The sequence below is a fragment of the Meles meles genome, chromosome 6 (assembly GCF_922984935.1).
Source record: "Meles meles chromosome 6, mMelMel3.1 paternal haplotype, whole genome shotgun sequence".
Classification (NCBI taxonomy): Eukaryota; Metazoa; Chordata; class Mammalia; order Carnivora; family Mustelidae; genus Meles; species Meles meles.
In genome coordinates this window covers 126,853,086-126,879,111 of record NC_060071.1, presented here as the reverse complement: position 1 = coordinate 126,879,111, position 26,026 = coordinate 126,853,086, and the positions used below count along the sequence as shown (strand labels likewise).

At 37.5% G+C, this 26,026-nt stretch overlaps 1 long non-coding RNA gene across 1 annotated transcript; it reads right to left on the bottom strand.

Moving 5' to 3' along the window:
- Positions 1–46: 46 nt before the first annotated feature.
- On the bottom strand, positions 47–15,822 carry LOC123944812. Its single transcript, XR_006818849.1, has 3 exons — positions 15,772–15,822; positions 14,398–14,455; positions 47–1,678 (listed from the first exon to the last, which is right to left on the bottom strand). It is a non-coding gene; the product is annotated as an uncharacterized LOC123944812 (long non-coding RNA).
- Between the last annotated feature and the right edge of the window lie 10,204 nt (positions 15,823–26,026).

Genomic DNA, 26,026 nt, shown 5'->3' with positions numbered 1-26,026 from the left:
AATACAAAATCAGATTTTTGTTGTTGTTGTTCAAAAACTTTTATTTTCCTGTACAGTTTGTTAAAAAAAAAATCACAAAACAATCATTTCAGTGTTTACATTTCACAAAGCACTTCTGTAAGCATCTGCCAGCATTTGCGTTCAGAATGGAATCATCCCATGATTGACATATCACAGTGAAACTGAGATTTTAGAAAGTTTAAGTGACGTCAGTGATCACTTAATGAAGAGTGCCAGAATCAGAGCTCCAAATCTGGGATTTTTTTCTCCTACACTTACCCGTTCTTTACTTTGCTTACAGCACTGATTAGATGGTTTTTCTCTCAAAACCCAATACTCCACTGAAAGGGACGCTGCCCTCATGTCCAATACTTGTTTTTGTTGGGTGCATAATTTCGTGCTCTAGAGTAATTCTCCTTTTGGAACCTTGCAAAGAATAAACACAAGCCCTAACATATGTGACTTGTGGTTCTGAGAATCATTCCTCTTCCCACTTGCTTTGTGAATCATATTTGTCTTGGAGTTGTCTTTGCTTTATTTGGATTTGATTTGCTTTGTTTTCCCTTGCCCCCAACAGATTGCTTCGTGGAGACCTACAAAATACAGCTTTTATTTTAAAACTGTATTTTAAAAAAATTCCATTATATGAGTCTGGCTGAGATGTCCTTCTTTGAACACAGATTTCAGGAATGTTCACTGGGTGAAATGGCGTAGCTTCTCAGTGGCAGTTTATTGGGGGAGGTTTGAGTTCATATAACCTTGGGCTTTACAGACGTGTTGAAAGTTTGTAGCATGATGTAATAGTAAACATGTGACAGTTTCTTCAGATATTTCCTTGTAAAAGAACAGTCCTTAATGGAAAATTGTTCTAAACAGATGTTTGTAACTTTAACATTGGTACTGCTTAGTTAAAAGTATGGCTCGTCTTTGACCATTTTTCAGAGTGCCTTACTCAGGAGTCTTGACTTTATGGGCAATGTTTATGTTCAACATTACAATGAAACTATTTATGGACTGTAAGTTTTGACATTACTCACAAGATCTCCAAATTGGAAAGCATTTAATGTATCAAACACTCTCTGAGCTATACATTTTTTTTTCCTTAATAGTTTCTTCTTTTTAAATGCCAAAGGGATTGTGGGAATAAGTAGAACCATAAAATGTGAAAAGGTTAAAAATAGGAACATTCACCATTTCCAAGATATGATACACACATCAACCAATGTGCCTGTATGTGTTCAAGTAAATATTAAAACAGTCATATACAAGTCTTAGTCTGAAAATGGACACCACAGATAAGAAAAAACGGTAAAACGTTTAAAGAGGACAAATCATTACAAAATGGAATGAGCTTTTTATGTCATTTTTATGTCATTGCAACATCCTCTATGTTAAAAAGCTTATTCTGATTCCAGCACAAAAGTCTGCAGACTGGAGTATGTGAAGTCAGTATTGTGGGGAGAAACTCAACACATGGTTACCAACTGCATTTTTTAAGAAGACATGAGGAGCTGTTCAATCCAGGGACTTGAATAAAGATTGTATTCGGATGCAAACATGCCTGAAGTCCGGTTGCCAGTTCTGTATCATTGTGCCCACGTGGTGAACGCACAGCATACAGGGCGGAGAAACAACTGGGAGAAGGGTTACTTGAATTTCTGTGGCCATTTAGACACGTCTAAAAGAATGGTAAGAATTTCTATTAAATGAAGTCACAGAGGAGCCATGGGAAGAAACCTGGACACGCAGGAACTTATCTCTTCCCCTGCGGAGGAATGTACAAGTCGTCTCCCTCCATTCCATTCTCACCGTGTTCCCTGTCTTTCTCTACAGTGAAGGCAGCTAGCTGACAGCCAACCTTCCAGATTCCTCAAGGATTACTGGGGGAAGCTTTTTCCTGCTTAGACAAGCACTGGGTCTTCCTCTTTCTTCAGCATGAATCACAGGCTTAATGACAGCAGTATTCATACCAGCAGGGGGGAACAGCCAAGAAATCATAGAAGCTATGCCATTCAGCTAGTGGGTCATGGCTGATCTCTGTCTTCCACCAGCCTCTGTGTTGTACAGAAATAGCAAAGCAGTGTGTCCTTAAGCTACCGCTTACTCAGGCGTTCTGGACTTGTAATCAAATATAACCTCTGACATAATCCTGGCAGGAAAGAGAGAGAATGGAGAGAGACAGAGAGAGAGGAAGGAAGGAGCGGAAAAGGGGAGGGAAGGGAGGAAGGCAGGAATGGCAGTGTATAATTTGGCATGTATTGCACTAAGAATGTGACAAATTTGGGTCTTGCAATCCCCATAAAACCCACTGAGGTCGGCGCTGTTTTCATCCCCGTTCACTGGTGAACTGAGTGACTATCTATGAGGCGACCATTGTGGTCTGTGTTACGCAGGTGAAATGCTAAGGCAGCTGATCCGTGGAATCCAAAGTCCACATGCTAAACGGCTTTACCACAATGACTTTGACTCAAAATGGAAGGAGCACAGGGCGAGATTCTGCAGGAGGGCTCAAGAAGTTGAAGACAGACTGGCATAGTGTTTCCACAGTCAATGGACCACACTGTTTACCAAACTCTTCAAGAGAGGGCCCTGTGGCAAATGAAGAGGATTTCAAAAGGACCCTGTGGTACCCTGGGGTGCCATTGGAGGTTAAAAGACAAAGTGATTCCACAGAGAGAACTAATAAAAGACAATGAGCACAGTAGGGAGCAAGCTATTGAGGACAAGGCTCGCAGGGTTCAAGGTCAACAGGATGATGCATCAGGATATCCTCTTTCTGTGATAAACCCCAGAGAGAAATAAGGTTTATTCATCTCCTAGGACAGCACCATCCAAAGGAATTTTCTGTGATAAGGAAAGTATTCTGTATCTATGCTTCCTAACACAGGAACCACAGGACACACGTGGTCTTGAGATGGGGTTAGTGCAACGGAGAAATTGAGTTTTTAATTTAATTTAAAATTTAATTGAAATAGCCACAGATGGCTCATGGCTACTGTATTAGACAGCACGGACTAAAACTATAGGACTACAAGGGCAGGCTGAGTATATAGATTCCCCTCAGTTTGATGTCTGCTCATGAGAGAACATAAATCTCAAACTATAGACTGTTAGGACCTTGCAGGAAGTCATGTTGGATAGTTCAAGGAAACCAGATATCCCAGGCATTTTTTCTGGTGTCATTGAGAGAAAAAAAAAAAAAAAATTAAAAAAAAATCTCATTTCTTTCTTATCAAGAACTTGTTTGATACATTTCTTTCCTTTGTGTATTTTCAAGGTTATTATCTACTTGCTTTATAAGCATATTATGACTCTCACATATGAAAAACAACAAAGATCATCAATAATAATAACAAAAATACCCTCTTAGCATTATGTGTCCCTCCAACTATACTTTTCTGTTTCTCCTTCCTCACATCGTCAAACTTCTCAAGAGAGCACCACATAATAAGTATTTTCACATCCTTTTTCAAGATCCATCCCCAGGCCTCTCATCTTGGCCATCTTACTGAAAATCTAAACAACCCACTGAAAAAAACAATGTTGACAAATCCAGGGGCACTCCTGAGTTTTAATCATATGTGAACAATGTGTCAGATTCAGCCCATTTTGAACACTATCAAAGAATGTTGGCTCCATTGGCTTCGTAACACAGTTAACTCTGGGTCTCTTTGTTCTTCTTCTATGTATCTCTCTTTTACACATTTTTGTCAACTCAGTCTTCTACTTTTAGAGCTGAGGCTTTCCAGCATTCTCTTCTTAGTGTTCTTGTTTTCTCCCAATGAAAACACTTACTGGTGTTTCTCATTCATTTTCATAATCCCTAATAATACTAGCACTTTGTGTCACCCAGTGTTCTTAGAATTTTACAGTTATCAATTTATTCAAGTTGTATAATAATGCTATAAGGTAGATACTGTTATTGACCCATTTTACAGATAAGACTGCAGAGACTCAGAGAGGTTAAATAATTTTTTCAAGGTTAAAAGCTGATATATTACAGAGATAGAAATTGAAATCAAACAGTACAGCACGAGAGTCTATTTTTTCCCTTTACGCTGCATTGTCTACATTATAACTTCATTTATCCCTTGATCCTTCTTACCATGACAATTTTCTGAACACATAGATTTGTTCATTTATGTCCACTCATACAACTCAATAATCAGAAAAAAAAAAAAACCTTCCTATGAATTCCAGTCTGCTGACTGTTTTCATGAACTTTCCAGTGTTTCTCAAACTCTAGTGTTTTCTTGAGCAAAAGCAAATTGAAGATACTATCTCTCAAACCAGCTCATCTTCTCTGTATCAGATGAGCATTACCAGCTACCTAAGAGTGAAGGTCAGAATCCAGGTCATAATTCTTTATTTTGTCCAATATTTTTTTGTTGTGGTAAAACACACAACACATTACATATAGCATCTGAAGTGTTTTTAAATGTACAGCTCAATCATATTAAATACATTCATAATCTTGCACAAATATTACTACCAACCATCATCAGCTCTTTTCGTCTTGTAAAACTGGAACCCTACCCATTAAACAATGACTCCCCCATTTAAGCCCCCTCCCAGCCTCCAGCAACCATGATTTTATTTTCTGTCTCTGTAATTTGGACTCCTCTTAGTATCTTGTATAAGTGGAACCATACAGTATTTATCTTCTTGTGACTGGTTTATTTCACTCAGTATAATGTCCTCAAGTTTCATCCATGTTGGAGCATGGGCAGAATTCCCTTCTTTTTAAGGTTGAATAAAGTTTGTGCATATTTTGCTTATCTAGTGATCTGTTGATGGACCCGTGGGTTTCTTCCACCTCTCAGCTATTGTAAATAATGCTGTTACAAACATTGGTGTACAAATATTTCTTTGAGATCTTGCTTTCAATTTTTTTGGTATAGACCTAGAAGTAGAACTCCTGGATCATATGGTAGTTCTATTTTTAACTTTTTGAGGAACAAAATGCTTATGCTCCACTACATTCCCATCAATGGTGTAAAAGTGTTCCAATTTCTCCTCATTCTTGCCAATACCTATTTTCTATTGTGGTTGTTGTGATTTTTGTTTTATAATAGCCATCCTAATGGGTATGAAGTGGTATTGCACCTAGATTTGATTTGAATTTCCCTAATAATCAGTGATGTTGAGAATATTTTCATGTATTTACTGGCCACTTGCATAAATTCTTTGGAGAAATATCTATTCAATCCTTGGGCATTTTTAAATCAGATTGTTTCTCTGTTGAATTTTAGGTACTCCCTATACATTTTGGATATTAATCCTTTAAAGACATATGAGTTGTAAATACTTCCTCCCATTTCGTGATTTGCCTTTCTACTTTGTTGATATTTATGTTTTCTATTTTGACTATTTTAGCTTTGTGGTAAATTTTGAAATTAGGAAGAGTGAGGTCTCCAGATTTGTTACCCTTTTTCAAAACTATCTTGACAACTTTGGGTCCCTTGAGTCCATATACATTTTAGGATGGGTTTTTCTATTTCTATTTTTAAAAAGTCATTATAGGGGCACCTTGGGGGGCTCAGTCAGTTAAACATCTGCCTTGGGCTCAGGTCATGATCGCAGGGTGCTGGGATCCAGCCCCACATTAGGGTCCCTGCTCAGCAGAGAGCCTGCTTCTCCCTCTCCCTCTGACTGCTGCTCTGCCTACTTGTGCTCTCTCTCTCTGTCAAATAAATAAATAAATAAAATCTTAAAAAAATAAAAATAAACAAACTAAAGATTTTTTTTATTTATTTGAAAGACAGAAATTACAAGTAGGCAGAGAGGCAGGCAGAGAGAGAGAGGAGGAAGCAGGCTCCCTGCCGAGCAGAGAGCCTGATGCGGGGCTCGATCCCAGGACCCTGGGATCATGACCTGAGCCGAAGGCAGAGGCTTTAACCCACTGAGCCACCCAGGCGCCCCTTTCCTTTTTTTTTTTTTAAGATTTTATTTATTTATTTGAAAGACAGAAATTACAAGTAGGCAGAGAGGCAGGCAGACAAACAACATTTTTTTAAAGGTATTATTTATTTATTTGACAGAGAGAGAAAGATCACAAGTAGGCAGAGAGGCAGACAGAGGGGGAGAGGGAAGGCAGGCTCCCCGCAAATAAACAACATTTTTAAAAAGTCACTATAATTTGGGGGCACTTGGATGGTTCAGTCAGTTAAGCATCCATCTTGGTTTGGGCTCTGGTCATGATCCCAGGGACCTGAGATCAAACCCCAGGACAGGCTCCACACTCAGTCCAAAGTCTGTGTGTCTCTCTTCCTCTCCTCTGCCTCTTCCCCCTCTTCACACATACAATTTCTCCCTAAGATAAATAGGTATGTAGATAGATAGATAGATATAGAGAGAGAATCTTATGGGAAAAAAAACTCATTAATTTCTTCCAACAATGTATTATAGTTTTCATTGTACGAATCTTTCACCTCCTTTGTTAATCAGTTCCTAAGTATCTTCCTCTCTTTGATGCTATTGTAAACAGAATTGTTTCCCTAGTCTCCTTTTCAGGTTGTTCATTATTAGTGTATAGAAATGCAACTGATTTTTGTGAGTTGACATGTAATCCTATTGCTTTGTTAAATTCTGTTATTAATTCCCACAGGGGTGTGTGTATGTGTGTGTATGTGTGTGTGTGTGTGTGTGTTACCATTAGGGATTACTACGTGTAATATTATATCATCTGTGAACCAAGAAAATTTGCCCTCTCCAATTTGGGTATCCTTTGTTTCTTTTTCTTTTGTAACTGCTCTGACTGGGACCTCCAGTACTATGTTCAATAGAAGTGGTGAAAGTGAGCATCTTTGTTTTGTTCCTGATCTTAGAGGAAAAGTTTTCAGACTTTTGCCATTGAGCATGTTGTTTGATGTGGGTTTTTCACATATAACTTTCATTACACTGAGATAGCCTTCTTCAATTCTTTTTTTTTTTTTTTTAAGATTTTATTTATTTGACAGACAGATCACAAGTAGGCAGAGAGGCAGGCAGAGAGAGAGAGGAGGAAGCAGGCTGTCCGCAGAGCAGACAGCCCAATGCTGGGCTCGATCCCAGGACCCTGGGATCATGACCTGAGCCGAAGGCAGAGGCTTTAACCCACTGAGCCACCCAGGCGCCCCGCCTTCGTCAATTCTTAATGTGGAGTATTTTTACCATAAAAGGATGTTAAATTTCTCCAAATGTTTTTTCTACACTAGTGGAAATGATCACGTGTTTGTTTGTTTTCCCCTTCATTCTGTTAGTGTGGTGTATTACATTGATGGATTTTCATACACTGAACCATCCTTGCATTCAGGAATGAATCTCACTTGGCCATGGCATATTGCCCTTTTAATATGCTGCTCTATTTGATCTACTAGTATTTTTGTTTTGTTCTGTTTTGTTTTGTTTTTTGAGGATTTTTGTATATATGCCCATAAGGAATATGAGTCTATAGTTTCCTTTTCTTGTAGTTTCTGTCTGGCTTGATGTCAGGGTAATGCTGGCCTCATAAAAGGAGTTTGGGAAAGTTTGAGAAGCATTGGTAGTAGTTGTTTAAATGCTTGGTAGAATTCATCATTGAAGCCATAAGGTCCAGAATATTCTTTGTCCAGAGATTTTTTTTTCCTTACTACTGATTGAATCTCCTTACTGTAGTTTTATTCAGATTTTCTATTTAGTTCTGTAGGTTTTATGTTTCTTGAAATTTGTCAGGTGTTCTCTTAACTCTCTTTTTGTACTCTACGCTATCTTATTATTCGCATCCTCTGTGTCTTATCATAGTTCAGGGCTGTATCATTTCTCAGTGGAATTACTATTATACCCTCCCATTTGGTCACCCCATTTCAACTCTACCCTGCCCCCTTCCCCAACACATACAAACACACACACAGGAAACTCAGATTTAAAACTGCTGCTAGACTCATGTTTCTAGGATGCAAAACCAATTAATGCTTTTTCTTATTTAGAAGTCTTTGTTTCCCATTGTACACTACTAATAACATCCAGCTTCGCATGGTAGACAAACTCCTTCACATTGGGCTATTCTCTGTCAGTTCAGCCCTGTCTCCTGAGCCACACCTGAGGGCAGCCTCCTTTAGCTTCTACTATTCACTCCCGGAGAACTCTATTACTTTAGTCTTTTCATCTTGGCCTTTATTGTTCTTTTGACTAAAAGTGCATTGCCTCTTCTGCACATAACCCTTGCCTTACCTGGGAGCTACTCTTCTGCATTCCCCTCACACCATACATTTAAAAAATTGACCTATTGTGCTTCAGTTATATAGCTCTGCTTTTCCCCCCATCTTTAAAGGAAGGGAGCTTGTAGCATTCTTCCCCCTGCACTGCCCCCTCTGCCACAGTGCTGTACTGCATTGCTACTCCATAATGAATTCTCAGAAAATGTTTGATGAATGGCTGAACGAGTGCAGCTACCCTTTCTTAACACTACCACACCACTTTGCTTAAATACCAGAATGGAGAGATGCTTCTGCAAAATTTACATAAAAAGAAAAATCATCATCACCCCCCATCACCCACTGTAGCAGTCCTAAAGCTCTTCTCTCATAGGCATGCTTTTCTCACATTTGGGGGAGAAAAATGCCACCCTGGAGATTCTTTCTCCTCGGTAAAATGCTGTTGGCACATCTTGTGGAGGAGAAGGGTGGGGCCCCAGGGAGAGGAAGGACCACACACAAGCAGCAACGCTTGGAAATTTTCATTCCAGCGTCATCCCCTACTGCACCATTTCAAGAATGTCCTTAAGTCTGGCAGTTATTTCTGACACAGTTATTAGAAAACATGTGAAGAGCCCAGAGAATGTATTTCTTATGGAAAATATAGTCTCTGTACATTTTCCAGAGTGCAGTGTCTTTAGGAGTTATTTTCTGTTCTTTGGAAGAAAGTGTTGGGGTATAAATGTGGGCTATGTTGATCTCCACAAGTAATGACAAAAATAGGAAATGAAAAACATAATCTATAATGTAATACATAATACATAATATAATATATAAAAATGCATAATATATAAAAATATAAAGACATTATGTAATTCTTATGACCCAGAGGAATAAAGTCATTATTTCCTGAGTTGGTACTCTTCTATTGATCACAACTATTTACAAAGCATACCTTTGCTGTGTGGGGGACACACACATGGAGCTGATTCAGTAATGCTGATAAGAGTACTCCTAACAATGACAAAGGTTAATAAGAGTTTACTATTTACCAGTCATTGTTCTACGTGCTTTACATATACTAACCCATAGCTCAATCAATTTATCATTAGTATACAAAGTATATTAATATACAAAGTATACAAAGGACTTTTCAAATAAATCATCTAGCTTAGGTAGTTTTTCGTACTTACCACGGTATGGATGGCTAAACTAAGACCCTAAGTAGTTAAAGGTCTTACCCAACTTCCTGCAGCCAGTAAGTGTGGGAGCCAAAAACCCAGGGTATCTGAACCAGCATCATTGCATAAAAAAGAGCCAGCTTCTATGGGATGAAGTTTCTAGTGCTGGGCATGCTGCTTCACCTGCCAATTCTCGTGGAAACTACATCTGAAATTCTTCAACCTTTTGAGGACCCAATTTTTCTCTTTTTTTTTTTCCTAATCATTAAAGTGTTACTCTTCATGTATGAAGGTGTCTGAAAACTACTATATAGAAAGTTGTGTAAAATTCAATTTATAAGGATAGAAACATCCCTTAATATCCTTGACCCAAGTCAACCAGTCTTGCCCCAGTGTGAAATCATCACAGGCATGCCAAACATCCTTCTGTGCCTGTGTCTGGCTCTGATTTTAAGAAAAGAAGAGAAGTCCATCCAGTCGTCCACCGTTCAGATACAAAGCTGCCACTGTGTGCCTGGCACTGTGGTAAGGGCAAGGCAGAGAGATGGACATTTGACTACAGGTCAGGTCCATGTGTGTGGTATCATCAAAAAGTCCTTTTTCTTTTTTAAAATTAAATTAAATTATTTTCTTAAAGATTTGTTTCTTTATTTGAAAGAGAGAAAGCACACACATGGGGAGAGCAGAGAGATCTCAAATAGACTCCCCACTGAGTGCAGAACCCAATGTGGGGCTCGATCTCACTATCCTGAGATTATGACCTGGGCTGAAAACAAGAATCAGATGCTTAATCATTGAACCACCCAAAGAGCCCTTTTTCATTTCTAGACTAAGCTGTACTCATTGCTTGCCACTCTTTTCATGCTTATTTTTATGGATCTTAAGTGGTTTTCTCATTACCTGACTTTGTGAGAAACATAAGCCATAAATATTCATAAGAAATAAAGAAGTAAGTGATAGATTTGGGAAGACAGGAGCATTAGAAAGCAATGGTGAGGAAAAGAAAGAAAGTCATTATGTCTGAAAAATAACTAATTGCAAATATAAGAAATGTTTGGAGAAATCTAAAGTCAGCTGAAAAATGAGAAAGCGCATTGGAGTCCCCTATGGACCTGCCAGGTCTCTGTTGGGACTAGTGTTTAGTGTGGTGCCCAGTTCCTGCTTAGAATATAGGCCACACCTTGTGTGTATAATGACCCCTGGAGAAAGGGGAATAGTAATATCCTTAGTATCTGAGCCAGGCCTGACTTGGGTTATTTAGTCCAATAACTAGGCCTAACATAACCAAGAAAAATATCAGTTTCTTCTTGGGGAGGGGAAGGACTATTAAATGAAGTCAGAATTATACTTTGAGAAATGTGTCTATACATCAAATATCTAAGGAGAGAGGAGTTGAGGAAATTTGAAAAAACAGTATTTGCAGGAGAGAACACTGGAGTAGGATAGACATAAATGAAAGAAAACCATTTTCCTCAAATGGTTTGGTTTGATTTGGTTTGGTTTGGTTGTTTGTTTGTTTGAAACAATGACTGTGCTTAGAGTTAGATAGGGGCCATGTGGGTTCAGGTAAAGGGATGAACACGGCTGTGGACAGCAGGAAAACTGGACACTCAGAGCAAAAATGGGGTTGAAGAGGAAGATGCTTATAAAGGAAGATAAGACCACATATTGTTGAAGCTAAAAATCTCTTTAATTTTTGAGTATATTTTCACATAAAAGCAAACAAAATATCAGAGTGCTGTTGCCTGACCAGCTTTGGAAGCCTCAAGTGGACAAGCATCATAAGCTCTGCATTCAATTACTGCCCACAACTCTCTCTGACCTTCAAAACAAACAGGACATTTACAGAGATCTGGAGAGCAGAGAGGAAAGCCTCCGGTGTTCCATCCGATATCATACTAGACGCTCAGCTATATGATCTCCTCCGTCAAACAAAAGAGCCAGCTGCATCAATGTCATCCAAAATTAGAGACCTTCCCTGTTAGAAGCCTCAGGAAAGTCATTAAAAAACATTGTTTATTTTCAGTGAAAATAACATTCAGACTAGAAGAAAAAACCCATGGTCTTCATTGTTTAGAAACCCCAGTAAATTAAAAAAATGTAGGGCCGCCTGGGTGGCTCCGTGGGTTAAAGCCTCTGTCTTCGGCTCAGGTCATGATCCTGGGATGCCGGGATCGAGCCCCGCATTGGGCTCTCTGCTTGGCAGGGAGCCTGCTTCCCTTCCTCTCTCTCTGCCTGCCTCTCTGCCTACTTGTGATCTCTGTCTGTCAAATAAATAAATTAATAATCTTTTAAAAAAATCTAAAAAAAATTAAAATATGTATTGTTTTCTAGTGAAATTAATATAAGAAAGTAGACTCAAGGGACAAGTTTCAGGTATGGGGAATGAGAACAGTGGAGGAAGGGGTGAAGAGAAATAGAGGAAGAAGAATAAAAAGAATAATGAGGGCAGGAACAGGACTGAGGTAAGTATCCTGTGCTAAGATACTTTACATATATTATCCAATTTGGTTTCACAACTGCCCAGGAGGTATGTTCTATAATTATATGTATTTTAGAGAAAAGGAAGGAAAGGCTTCAAGAAATTATGGAAGTTGCCCATCATCTCATGCAAATAGTCAGAGCCAGACCTCCCACCCAGTTCATTCTGACACCAAAGCCCATGTTTGCCAGATAAGCTCAAAGACCAGGGGGCAGTTTTTAGCTATGCTCATTTACATGCCAACCCTCTAAGACAGGTAAGTGGCTACCAAGCATTGAGTATACCAGTGCACCTAGACAAGTCGCCTGCCTGCCTGCCTGGCTTCCTTCCTTCCTTCCTTCCTTTCTTTCTTTCTTTGAGAACTAAGCTTCCTTAATGGGGGATAGTTTGGAAAGACATGTTTAATCAAGTATTTCATACACTATATGTGAATAGAGTTATAATTTTAAAAAATGCTCTCTTTTCTCTCAATCCCTCTCAATTGTTTACTTAAGGTGATGCAGTGATTTGAACTCTAACATAAAGAAGTGAGACATGTACAAGCCCTCAAGGAAACAAGAAAAGGAAGGAAGGAATTTTTAGGGGGGAAAAAAATCACCTACTAGCTTAAAACTAAAAACGGAAAGAGGACTACATTTCTAGCGGTTTCCAAGACAGGAGTCTCTGTTTCCCACTATTTGAGAATGATTAATGAATTGACCTCCTGTGTGCCACTTTGAAAACACACCAAATGTGCTTAGTTTGGCAGACTAGTCGAGGAAGAACTATTCATACAAAACAAAAAAGGCTGCTGTTTGCCAGTAGCTATTAACTCGTGGCTCTATCAAGACTTGTGCTGTTAACAATAATCTTATCCAAGAGTCTATTCTTGTAGAACCTCGAGGGTTGGAGAACTGTTTTACTGGCAGCATCCCTAAGCCTATAAGTAGCAATATGTTTTGACAGAAGGAAGCCACACAATTCTCACCTCGTCTTGGGTTTACTTTCTTATGAGATAGTCTGAGGCTGGAAATAAAAACATACCTCCCCTTCTCCAAAGAAATAGGTTTCATTCTCAAACACTGATGTTCCAATTTCTTTTAAATTTTTCATTCTTCACAGATCCTCTAAACTTGTACCTTCCAGGCTTCTGAATCCAACCCTCCCACACAGATGCATTTTTCACCCTATGCCTACAAGAGCGCCTGACAATATTGATGTGGTCTCAAGATTACATCTATTTGTGACCAACTCCTAGTGAAATACCTCCTTTTGTTGACATATGCTGGCTCTTAGTTTGTGGAAAAACTATATGTATCTACTTAAATTGAAAGTTTTTTGTCTTGAAACAATGCCCAGAGCTAGAAAAAAGAAAATTGGGAGTAGTGGCAAACTAAGTTTATAATAAAAAATGGAAGAAGTAGCCTAGAGCACAGGTAAAACAGATCTACTGAGAATTCATCATTTCTGTCTACGGGGGCAGCATGGAGGATAGACAAGAGGGAGTGTTAGGAGTGAGGAGCCATAGGTCCTCGACAATAAATTGTTATATTTGTCTGGCAATTTGTCGACTCTGTCTTATGATCAACTCTGTAATTCCAAGTTCTACTCCTTGAAACTTTTGGGTTTTCCTTTCCACACATTCATGCCCGAAGTATCTACTGAGTACTGATAATTTACTGATAACTCTGCCAGGTACTGGGGCCACCAAACACCATGTGACAACTTCCTTGCCACCACGTTCTGTGTGTGGAGATACAAGCAGAGTATAAAGAGTGATATATAGGGGCGCCTGGGTGGCTCAGTGTGTTGAGCCTCTGCCTTCAGCTCGGGTCGTGATCTCAGGGTCCTGGGATCGAGCTCTGCATTGGGCCCTCTGCTCAGAGGGGAGCCTGCTTCCCCCATCCCTGCCTGCCTCTCTGCCTACTTGTGATCTCTCTCTCGGTCAAATAAATAAATAAAATCTTTTAAAAAAATAAATGAAGAGTGACTTATAAAAGGAATGCAGATGGGGCTGGCTCTGGGGCCAAAGACTTAAGGCAGTCAACCCAAAAGAGGGGATAGAAGGGGATGAGACGCTTCAGTTCTATTAAAAAAAAAAAAAAAAAAAAGAATAGAAATCAGAGAAAACACATCTAGGTATGAAGGAAGAGCATGTAATGTCAGAGTTGTAAGAGATGCTGAATGAGATGCAAGTGGTTCAGTAGAATCGGAGAAAACCTGTGTGGATTAGTAATGAGGAGCCATCCATCATGAAGTGTGTTGAAGTGAAGGATGCCAAGAAGGAATCTCAAAAGGTTCTAGATTGAAATAGTGGTTCCATGTGTCTAGATGGCCTTAGGTATATTACTTGTACTTACTTATTCATTCAGCAAATATTTGTTGTCTGCATACTCTGTGGCAGTGCTCAAGGATGAGATAGTGATAAGGCGGTGATACAAGATAATATAAGGATGACTTTCTGAATCTTCCACACAAAAGAGGTGCTGAATTTTAGAAATTATAGTCCCCAACCACATGGCAGTTGCTTCCATCTTCATCCTTATGTGTGGTTTAGTGACAGTGGCTACGTGATCACAGAATGACCCTGGCAGATACTTACCTTGGGAGCCCTGCCTCTGTGACCCCAGTGCCTTTGCAGGTAGCTGTTCTCCATGGGTCTATCAAAGGAAACAAGAGGCATAAGCTCAGGGTCTGTGTGTTGGCAGTCTTGTCTTTGTTCTGCCAGATTACTTGTTCTTAGAAAAATTATTTCATTTCCACATTAGTTTTTCTTTTTAACTTTTCCAGTAAATGGGTTGTACATGATGCTTTTTAAGATTAATTCATCTCGTAATTACTTGGTTCAGCAAAGAAAAATCCATGAATTTCATTTTTGTTTAAGTCACAAACTTTTTCTGAAGAGTGAAAATTTGTACATCACTCAGATAGATATTCAGATGGTAAAATAAAAAATGAGTAAAAATTTTGGTGGAAAAGGAACAATCGCAAACATTCACTGAACATTTATCAGGTGTTAAAGTTCGTATTCACATGCATTAACTCTTTAAATCCTCACTATAATCATTTGAGGAAAGCACTACTATCTTTAGCTTATAAATGAAAAACCCAAAGCACAGAAAGTTCTGTCAGAAATAAAAGAACTAATGAAAGTATGAAATAAATTTGGCCCCGGACTTTCTGAGCCTACTCTGCACTCTAGATCTCTGGCTTGGACCTGTCCCAGGAGCAGAGAGCAGCTTGATATGACTGAAGCATAAGGTGGGAGATAGAGGAAGAGAAACATGAGAATAGGGAAACGAGCCCAGCTTATATGGGCCTTGAATACTATGGTTATGAAGATGGGCATTAGAATACAGTGGAGGAAGTGCATTGCTTATAAGAAAAACTAGAGTAAACTGTCCTGACAAGTGATATGTGAGGGACATTCTCTTATTGCTAAGGAGATGTGGAGACAATAAGTAGTGAGGACTACAGGGAAAAGGAGAAGGCCCAGATTGGGAGGGTGGTACAGGAACAGCAAATCAGCGTGGAAGGAGAATGTCAACCCAATGCTGCCAGTTTCTCTTTTTCAGGAAAAGCAATAAATATCGGATGTTAATTCTCCAAATTATTAAATGCTGGCCAATGGCAATTGTTTTTGTTTTGTTTCTTAAAACCATGGACCAAAAATATCATGTCTATTGGCCAGATGCACCCACTGGTAGACAGGTTGTTATCGTGAGACACCTGTGCTTTCAAAGAGTCCATCATTATTATTATTATTATTATTATTATTATTATTATTTTTAACCTGGAAAGCAATGTAAACACATTAGCATTTTAGAAAGATAAATCCGGCGGTATTGTAGAAAATAGGAGTTGAGAGAGAATGGCCACTTGGAAGATTATTGCAGGAGAAAGATGACAAAGGCCCGAGCCAGTGGCTGTGAGGATAGCAAGGCATGGAAGAGTTTTTGGAGAATTGATCCATTACCTGTGGCTGGTGACGAGGAGGAAGGAATCCGCGCTAATTCAGGACTGTCAAGATCTGGTGATTAAAAGGAAAGTAATGTATTGATGGAGACAAGAAACATAAAAAGAAGAGCACATTTCTGGAGGAATTAGTGAGTTCAATTTGAGAAGTGTTCAGGTAGGGTTTAGGGAGCATTCTAAGAGTATGGAGCTCCTCGGGGCTCTCCTCTCGTAAAGAACAATCACTCTTCAGATTCAGGAGACTCCATCCACTGATCATAATCGCTTCCTTGAAAACAGTCAGAACTTCAAGAACTGCTAAAAACCGTTCATTCTTGGGAGATTATTTGGCAAAAAAAAAAAAAATCAATTATTGGCAAGACTTAGTAACCACAGGGTTGTAAACAGGATTTTTTTTTTTTTTTGTAACCAAAACTTTAATCCCAAGGATTCTCACAAACATATTACAAATGACAGCATGAAAAAAAAATCTTGCACAGTAACTCAAAGTTCAGCTCTACAATGTACCCTTAAACTGGCAGAACACTGGTATCTTGAATAGTTTCAAATTACCAAATAGAGAATGTTACAAAGAGCTGTGTGCTCATATACAGCAATCACATAAGGAACTTATGACCTAACACAAAGGTAAACTAACTTTCTTGGAAAATTCCAATTCTATACCAACTGGACACCCTGCCCAGTACGAAGACTAGTTGGATTCTTTTTTTTTTTTTTAACCTCTAATCTAGTTTAACAGTGCAGCTTAATTTTTACCTGCTGGCTTGTGTTCACACCAGCTTTTAAAGACTGTTTATTTAACCACAGCTGCATACTATTATCCCAGCTATGGAAAGACTTCATTCAATTTTTGCCAGTTTTGTTCTCATATTGAATGTCAATGATTCTTTTAAAAGAATTTTCTCATTGTGACTTTCCTGTAAGTTTTTATTCTTGTCTCTCGCATGTAGGTTCTACCATCATGGGTAGGAAATCTATTGGAGGGAAATGGGGCTTGATATGGACAATTTCGTTCAAAAAAATAAACTTGGAAACCTCGTTTTAGTTCAGCATTATTTTTTCCTAATAGGTACATTCTGGGAATTTCTATTATTTAATGATCATAAGGTCCCTTTAGCCCACCAGTGCTGCTGAGCATAAAGATTCACTTGTTACAATAAATAGATTTTAGAGGACTTTGTAATCACATATAATAATAGATTTATAAATATTAATTAGAGACTAAAATTGAATAAATTTTTAGTTTTCTCTAGTCTCCATGGACTTTGATTTATTTGATTTGATTAATTAATTCCTTGGGGATAAAACTGTAACACACCCACAGAGAGAGAGAGAGAGAGAGAGAGTGTGTGTGTGTGTGTGTGTGTGTGTTTTAAATAGAGCTCAATCTATTCTGCAAAAAACCTGTAAGGATATGAACTAAAACATATATTAGGGCCAATGGAAAATAAGTAGGTAATATTTTAGAATGAATATATATATATATATATATATATATATTAGAATGAATATATATGGAAAATAAAAGTACATTATCTTTCTGCATATGTACTTTTATTTATTCAATAAACATTTATATTTATCCCACATGAAAGATGTAGTGTTTGCTGGTGCTGAGAAACACAGAGAAAAAAGAGTTTGGCTAGAAGCAATCACAGTCTGATGACAGATATATCACTAATTATAATATGAAGCAAAAAAAAAAAAAATGATGCCAAAAAAGGACTCCAAAAGTTCTAAAGTTGGTGAATGATAAATGAAGGTCTTGCTAATAAAGTGTGGTTCTCCGTCATCTCTCTGCCCTGCTGAGATATTCCTTGATGCCTTGGTGAGCCTAAATCCACAAGATTTCTCTGAATCTCCAAACTTTAGCACAGTTAAAGAAGCAACTCAAGCTTCTGACAAATAAAAGTAGAAGAAGTTGTTCTAAAATTAATTTTGAAACAATATCAAGGGCTATCCTGTGGAATAGTATCACCATTCTCTAAGGTAAATGTGTTGAAATATTGATTTTTTTTCCAGATTTTTAATGTCAGGGATAGTTTCATAAAACTTGTCCTGTAAACCTACCATGTGCCTCCTAATGGATGCAAGAAAGTTCTAACACACACGTAGATAACAACACGGTTCTTTTCTTTCCTATACTTGAAATGGGACTGAATATGGCAGGAGCTAAATTAATATCCAGCCAGGATTACTTTAGTCTTCTTTTATTGCCATATCCTTTATAAAACTCAGTGTATATGAAGACTCTCCAGGAGCTCATGTCCTTTGTGACTTTTTGGTCTTTTACTGAGATCCTGTCTGGGAAGACATGAATGGAAAAGACAGTACAGCACTGGGATGATGGGAAGTCTCAGCAGTGGGGTGGGGTCCTTTAACTTGATCTTGCATTTTGGTTGCATGCAGGATGCTCACTCTATAGACCACATATTCAGGAGTTGACATTGGCCTAATAAAATGGGAAAATGGGATGTGTCACTCTCATGAGGGTAACAAATATTTTTATGGATAAGAACACAATGGTCTTTTAGGGGATTCTCCCAAGGTTACAGTTAGTGAACAATGGGTTTGGATGGATCAAGTCATGGATCTTGACTCAAAGTCTAGTGATCTTTTCTTAATCTTTTCTTCTACTACTTTATTAAATATCAACCTATTTAATCCTCATAAAAACTCTATGATTGGATCAGATTCCATCATGACAGCATGAGGAGCTCTGCTGACTGGCTCTCCAGCAAAGCTAGTGAAAATTATTTTTAAATAATTTATAAATAATTATATAAATTATTTATATAATTTATATATAAATATAATAATATTTATATATAAATTATTTATATAATTTATATATAATAATATTTATATATAAATCATATAATATATATTATATAATTATATAATATAAATTTATATAATTATATATAATATAAAATTATAAATATATAATATTTATAAATATAAATATATAATAAATAGATATAAAATATATAATATAAAATTATATTATATATAATATAAAATATATATAAATTTTATAATTATATATAATTATATAATATAAATTTATAATAATATAATAAATAATAAATAGTTAAAACTCTGTGATGCCAGTATCATTATTATTATTATTATTATTCCTATTTTTACAAATGAGGAACTGAGACACAGAGAAGCTAAGCAACTCACCCATGATCATGTGTAAAAGCTTGGATTTTAGCCCAGTTAATTGGTTCTAGTGCACATCCTTGGGATGGGAGGGGAGTGGTGATGGGAAACATAGTTTAAATTACTTTTATTCTGAAGAAAAAAAAATGATGTAAATGAGGTATCATTTATCTCAGACTTAGGAGTCACTCAAATGGAGGTGTCCAATCTTTGCTTTCCTACTCATGAGCAGTGTCATCCTTTGCAAATAACATCTCTGAACCTTGATTTACTCACTGGGGAGAGACAATGGGGATGATAAAGTCTCCTTCTCTGGATGGCTGGAACAACTGAGGAAGAATTGCATGAAATGCAAACATTCTTAACACCAGAGACATGGCAAGTGTTCAGTCAATGCTAATTTCTCTATCCCTTAACCTCTTTTCTCGTTTCTCCTTCCAAAGGTTAAAATGGATTTTTACAAAGCGGAGAAATCTCACCAAATGGAGAGTGTATGTATAGGAAAAGAATGTGGAATTGAAGAGTTGGTGTTTCTGATGACTTAGCATGCCAACCTCAGCATGACAGATGCTGGTCACCAAAATAAAATGCAAGAGCAAGGTTCAGATTTTCAAAATATCCTTCAAACAACTTGCCTCAGATCTCCTGAGATCTTCACACCCAAGGAAGATAGAAAAGGGGCAGAGTTTGGACCAGCAGAGGACTTGTGTAAGATTTTTTATTTCTTTTATTATTTTATTTATTTTTTAATTTTTTGAAGAAAGAAAGGTGTTGCTTTATTGAAAGTGTACTTGTCCTCCTGGAGGGGTTCTTCCCTCTTCTGCTCATCCTAGGGAGAGGAGAGTCTGACACACCCCATGGAGACTTGTAGATCTCTTAGAGTAGGGGATACATTGGACACTGGTCTGGCCCTCATCCTAGAAATCAAGGGGATAAATGAGGCAGGCAAAGAAGAAGTGGCTGCAGGAGGCAGAAATGAACCTATACTCCCAGAGTTTGTCAAAGTAATGGATATATGAGTACAGGCCCTGAACCAGGGAGAGAGCTTCACAGACCTGTTTTTCTTTCTTCCCTAGAAGAATCTTCAGAGATTGATGGGTCTCCACAGGGAGAGGTCTGTATGGAATAGATCTCTGGGAAACCACTGGCTAAAGCGAGAAATCACAAATATCCATGAACTGAGTATTGGAAGAAATTCACAAAGGACAAGGAAGCATTGATTTTAACATATCTCATAGGGTAGAGCACAGAAAGTTATAATAAGACTTCATTTGAAAGAAAAACATTCTTTTTTCCCTCCTTACTCTCTTCCCCACCCACCCCCGCCCCCCGAACCGGGAGAGAGTCATAGAAAAGCAAAGGTGTGGGTTGCCTGGGTGACTCAGTGGGTTAAGTCTTTGCCTTTGGCTCAGGTCATGATCTCAGGGTCCTAGGATCAAGCCCCACATCCGGCTCTCTGCTCAGTGGGGAGCCTGCTTCCTCCTCTCTCCCTGCCTTCCTCTCTGCATACTTGTGATCTCTCTCTCTCTCTGTCAAGGAAATAAATAAAATCTTAAAAAAAAAATAAAGAAAAGAAAAGGCAGTGAAAGGGAAGGGAAGATGATTTCCTTTAGGATAAAAATTAAATAAATTATTCATATCTACAATCAGACATTTTAAAGTACATAACTCTTAATTTGGTGGTTTTGTTTCATTTTGTTCTTGTTTTTGTCTTTATGTTAAAGTATACAGCTACTTATTTCCAAGAGTGAGTATTGGAAGAGTATCTCATCTCCTGATTTTTGTTCTATAGACATCAATAAATTGTATTGGGTTGTATAGTAATTGTATTGAAATATATATTATATATAATATATAAAGGATTTAGTATATGTGTGTGTGTGTATATATATATATATATATATATATATATATATATATGATTTACTTATTTATTTATCTGAGACAGGAGGGAGGGACAGAAGGGGAGAGGGAGAGACTCTTCAACCAGATGCCTTGTTGAGCAGGAAGACTGGTTCAGGGCTCTGTCTCATGACCCTGAGATCATGACCTAAGCCAAAACCAAAAGTCAGATGCTTAACCCACTGAACCACCAAGGTGCCCCAGTATGGAATATATTTTAGTGACACAGTGTGAAACAGATATACATTTTGATCAAACCTCAAAATCATGGTAGTTCAATATGTCAGGTTGATATATTTGTTATGAATATATGTGTTCTGTTTCTTATAATTAATTACTTTGATAAGAGAAATGATAGAAATATTCAATAATAAAGAATTACTTTTCTTCCCTTCCCTTTTTCTACCTAATATGCACTTTTATATTAGCAGGCAGAGTTTACATTAATTTTGAGAACATTTCCTTTATTTGTCTCAATATCTGCAACGCAAATAAATCACTACAAACGAGTTCTAGTTCACAAATTAATAGGTTATATTGGTTTCAGATGCATCCCACCATGCCTGCTTATCTAGTGTTTAGGAGAACTATCTCAAGCTCATTCATACTTTACATTCTAATAATTATTATCATATAGTAAGTATAAGCATGATTTAATAAATGAAAAATATGGTATCTTTGTAAGAGAACAGACTACAAGTAATAAGACTAAAGTTCTCACATCTGACCAGTCAGTGGGCACTTTTGTGATCCTGGATCGATATAAATATTTTTATCTTTCAGTTTTCCCATGTATAAGTTAAAATTGATAGCAATCTAACTTTCTTAAAGTTTTTGTTTTGTTTTGTTTTGTTTTAAGAAAATTAGCTTTCTTGATAACCATGAGATACATGCTGGGAAAAACACAAAAATGTGTTAAAAGGAAAATGAAGATAGTTTCTTTTATATGTTTTTCATTTGGACTAATATGAGGGACAGACGAGGTTTGGCTGGAAACATGGATCAGATATCATCAAAATATAATGGCCAATTGGGAAAAATGTTTTACATTTATATAATAGTATCCAATGGTACCAGTTAAGAGACTCAATAACAGCAAAAATGCAGATGACCTCTTTTACATCTTGATGGCAAAATATACAAAGTAATCAGAGTGAATTTTCTCAGTAAAAAGGCTTTTGTAGATAATATTCCTCCTGGAACTATTATGTTACATAAATAATATCTTATAATAGAATAGAATATGTAAATATATATAAATATCATAGCAATATTTTATAACATAAAATAGATTGTCTTAGGAAACCTTTCCTATCCTGGCATCCCAGATCCGGTTAAAATGTAAGTTCTAACTCAGGAGACCTGGGATGAAACTGACATTTATACAAGTACCCAGGTAATAAGGATATTGTTGATCTGTGCACCTGTCTCTGAGTAACCTTAAGTTACTGCTAAGTGCACCAAGTAATCTTAAGATTCAGCATTTTCACTGCTAAGAACATACCTGAGTAAATTCTCACATGAGGACACAGAGAACAGGAATGCAAATATTCCTAGCAAGAGGGTACAAATAAAACTTGGAAATAAAATAAATGTCAATCACGAAAATAATAGACTAATAAAGTTTTTGGTATATTCACACAGTAGAATAATATTCAGAAGTGAAAATTAATGTGTTGGTGATAACAACATCAATGCATTTTAGAAACATCGCACAGAGCAAAATAAACAATAGAGAAGTCTGCATGAAGAATAAAACTTTTATAAAGCATAGATAATAATAAAAACAGACAGTTTATTGAGAGCAAGGCATAAACAGATAATAAAGCTAGTTTTACATAACTAGGAAATAAAAAATACTAAATTCAGTATGGGGTACCCAGTATATTCGGTGGGTCCTGGGCAAGCATGAAATGGATGCTGCATGAGTAGCTTAAATGTTCTCTATAAACTGCCATCACTTAAGTTAGGATGTGAGTTCATCATTTCATGTTTAATTACTCTGCTTCCTGTCTTTCCTATACATTGCGCATGTTATTTTATATACATCACATAATGGAAGCAATTTAATCTAAGGTCAGGAAAGAAGCAACCTAAACTGGAAAGAACAGTAGAGAGGTAGAAGGAGAAGTACTATTTTCACTTTGTGTATTTTTGAAGAATTGGATTACTTTCATCAACTATATTTGTGATGTAATCAAAAGCAGAAGCAGTGTAGGAACATGGAGGCGTGCACTCTAAGTCTAGTGGTCAGGCTGCTCTTTCCCAGAATGGCACATTTTTTTTTTTTTTTTTTACACAAGAAGCTTCCAATTAGAATCCTATGGATCATATCATGTATGAAGATATCTTTGATTGCTAGCATCATGCTTTTTTAATTTGCTTTCATTTTAATTAGAAGCAACTTTTCTAACTGACACACACAATATTTGGATTTCTAGTTGTCTTGAGGAGTCAGAAACTCTAGCAAATACAAGCTTCTCTCCATAAGCACATGGAGGCTCTTGATTGGATGACGAGGGCAGCTGCACTATTTTGATAAGTGTGTTTTCCACTCTGCCACATTCTCTCCCTATTTCTATCACATTGTCTGAATGATCTCTGTCAGCTTTATTTTTTTTCTCTCTTTTTTTCTTTTTTTTTTTTTTTTAAAGATTTTATTCATTTATTTGACAGATAGAGATCACAAGCAGGGAGAGAGGCAGGCAGAGAGAGAGAAAGGGGAGGAAGCAGGCTCCCTGCCAAGCAGAGAGCCCGATGCGGGGCTCGATCCCAGGACTCCGGGATCATGACCTGAGCTGAAGGCAGAGGCTTTAACCCACTGAGCCACCCAGGCGCCCCTCTGTCAGCTTTAATTTCATGTCTTGCCCCACATCATAGCGCTGCTTAAACAAAGTCACTCTTTGGGGGCTCTGAGGTCAGAGTGCCTGGCTGGAATCCTAGGTCAGCCTCTTGCTCACCATGTGACCTTAGGCAGTCTACAGCCTAACTTGCACGATTTCATCTGCAAAAATCACATTTCTCATTTGTAAGATGAAGGGTTAATAGTACATGCCAGAGAATTCTGCCAGGTAAAATGCTTTGCGGAGGGACTGGTATATACAAAGCCCTCAATTAATATTAGCTGTTGCTGTTATTGTGCCTTTTATATTTTTTGTGATGAAAAGGGGCATGTCTATGAGAATTATTAAAAGCACATCGTAATAAGAGGGAGAGATATACAACTAAAATATTCTAAGTCCCAGAACTTACTGGATAAGGAAAATTATTCAGGGGCAATTTGAGAGAGAAAGCAGTAAAAAATTAGCTTCAGCAAGATGAAGGCAATATTTAAAAATGTTAATTTCAAGTCGTAATGGTGAAAGAAGAAGGGAAAAGGAAAGCAGATGAAATATCTAGTAACGATGAAAAAGTACAGAAAGAAAAGGGGGCACTTCCATGGAGGGAAAAAGAATGCACACATTAAATACTTAAATGTGTAGAAATTTACTGAGAAAGGAAAGAAAGGGGATAACAAATTTACAGCTAAATAAATAAAAGGATGAATGACCAAAGACACAAGAAAAGTCCATAATAAGTGAAACTCGAGTCTGAAAAAAGAAAATAAAAGGGGGAAATTAGGAAGAAATATTATGCTTCATGAATGTGGGTATCTGTTGTTTCTGAGGATTCATGGAAAGGGGAGAAGAGGTTTGGTATAAAATCCTGAAGGACAAGTAGGACACATGAGCTCATCATCTAAAAGGAAGCACAAAAGCAAGTATTTGAAACAGAAGGCTGGATTAGAGGCTTTGGCGCCCAACATAAATAAAATCCTTTTTATGTGAATCTAAGAATTGGGAAATAGATGTAACAATAAAGTAACAATAAAACAAAAGAGTAATAATATTTGGAGCCATCTCTTCAGCTGGACAAGGCATGAAGACCTGTGAGAGATACATGAACTCTGTCTCATGTGATTATAGATGTAAACTGTGGGGAAAGAGAGATTCAACTCTATAGCATAGGCAGCAGCCACCTGCTTGCCTCCTGCCAATAGTATCAAGAAATGCAAATGGATGGATTACTTAAAGATATGTCTCCTTTTCTTAAAGAAGAGAAAGGTTTTCGTTTGGAGGGAATATAGGATTCATTTAGAAAGAAGAAGAGGAAAAAGAAGAAGAAGAAGAAGAAGAAGAAGAAGAAGAAGAAGAAGAAGAAGAAGAAGAAGAAGAAGAAGGAGGAGGAGGAGGAGGAGGAGGAGGAGGAGGAGGAGGAGAAGAAGAAGAAGAAGAAGAAGTAGAAGAAGAAGAAGGAGGAGGAGGAGGAGGAGAATTGAGGAGGAGGAGGAGGAGAATTGAGGAGGAGGAGGAGGAAGAGAAGGAGAAGGGGAGGGGGAGGAGGAAAGACGAGGAGGGGAAGAAGGAGAAGAAGAAGGTAGGATAAGAAATAACTAAAACTAAACAAAGGATGGAAATATAACAAATTAGTCTGAAATGGATACAGAATTAAAAATGTTTGCATGACCATAAGAGACTCTTAATCTCTCTCTCTCTCTCTCTCTCTCTCACACACACACACACACACACACACACAAAACAAAAAACAAAAAACAAACAAACAAACAAAAAAACTGAGGGTCACCGGGAGGAGGGGTTAGGGAGAGGGTGGTGAGGTTATGGACATTGGAGAGGGTATGTGCTATGGTGAGTGCTGTGAAGTGTGTAAACCTGGTGATTCACAGACCTCTACCCGTGGGGCTCATAATACATTATATGTTTATAAAAAGATAAAAAAATTATAAAAAAATGTTTGCATGTACACACATGCAGAAAGACTGGAAAAATACTTATAAAGTGTGAGTCAACGATGTTTAGGTTTATGTATAAAAGGAAATAGAAAAGTTTGCCTTTTCAAATCATTACTCCAATAGGTTCCCTAAAAGCTGGATAAACTGGAAAAGGTACTTGAAAGATGAAGGCATTCCTGCAGAACAGGAAGATGGTTCAAATACCAGAGGAAATATCAGGGTGAGAAAAAAATCCCCTCCTTTGTCAGGATATCAGAGTCTAGTGAGTGGAGTGTTAAAGAACGCTCTGGAGGAAGTGTCCGAGAAGAAACTCAAAGGATTGATAGCAGCTAAGACATTTCCAGTTTCAAATCCATTTAATGAGAGCAGCAGGGAGAAAACAAAGATGAGATGAGAG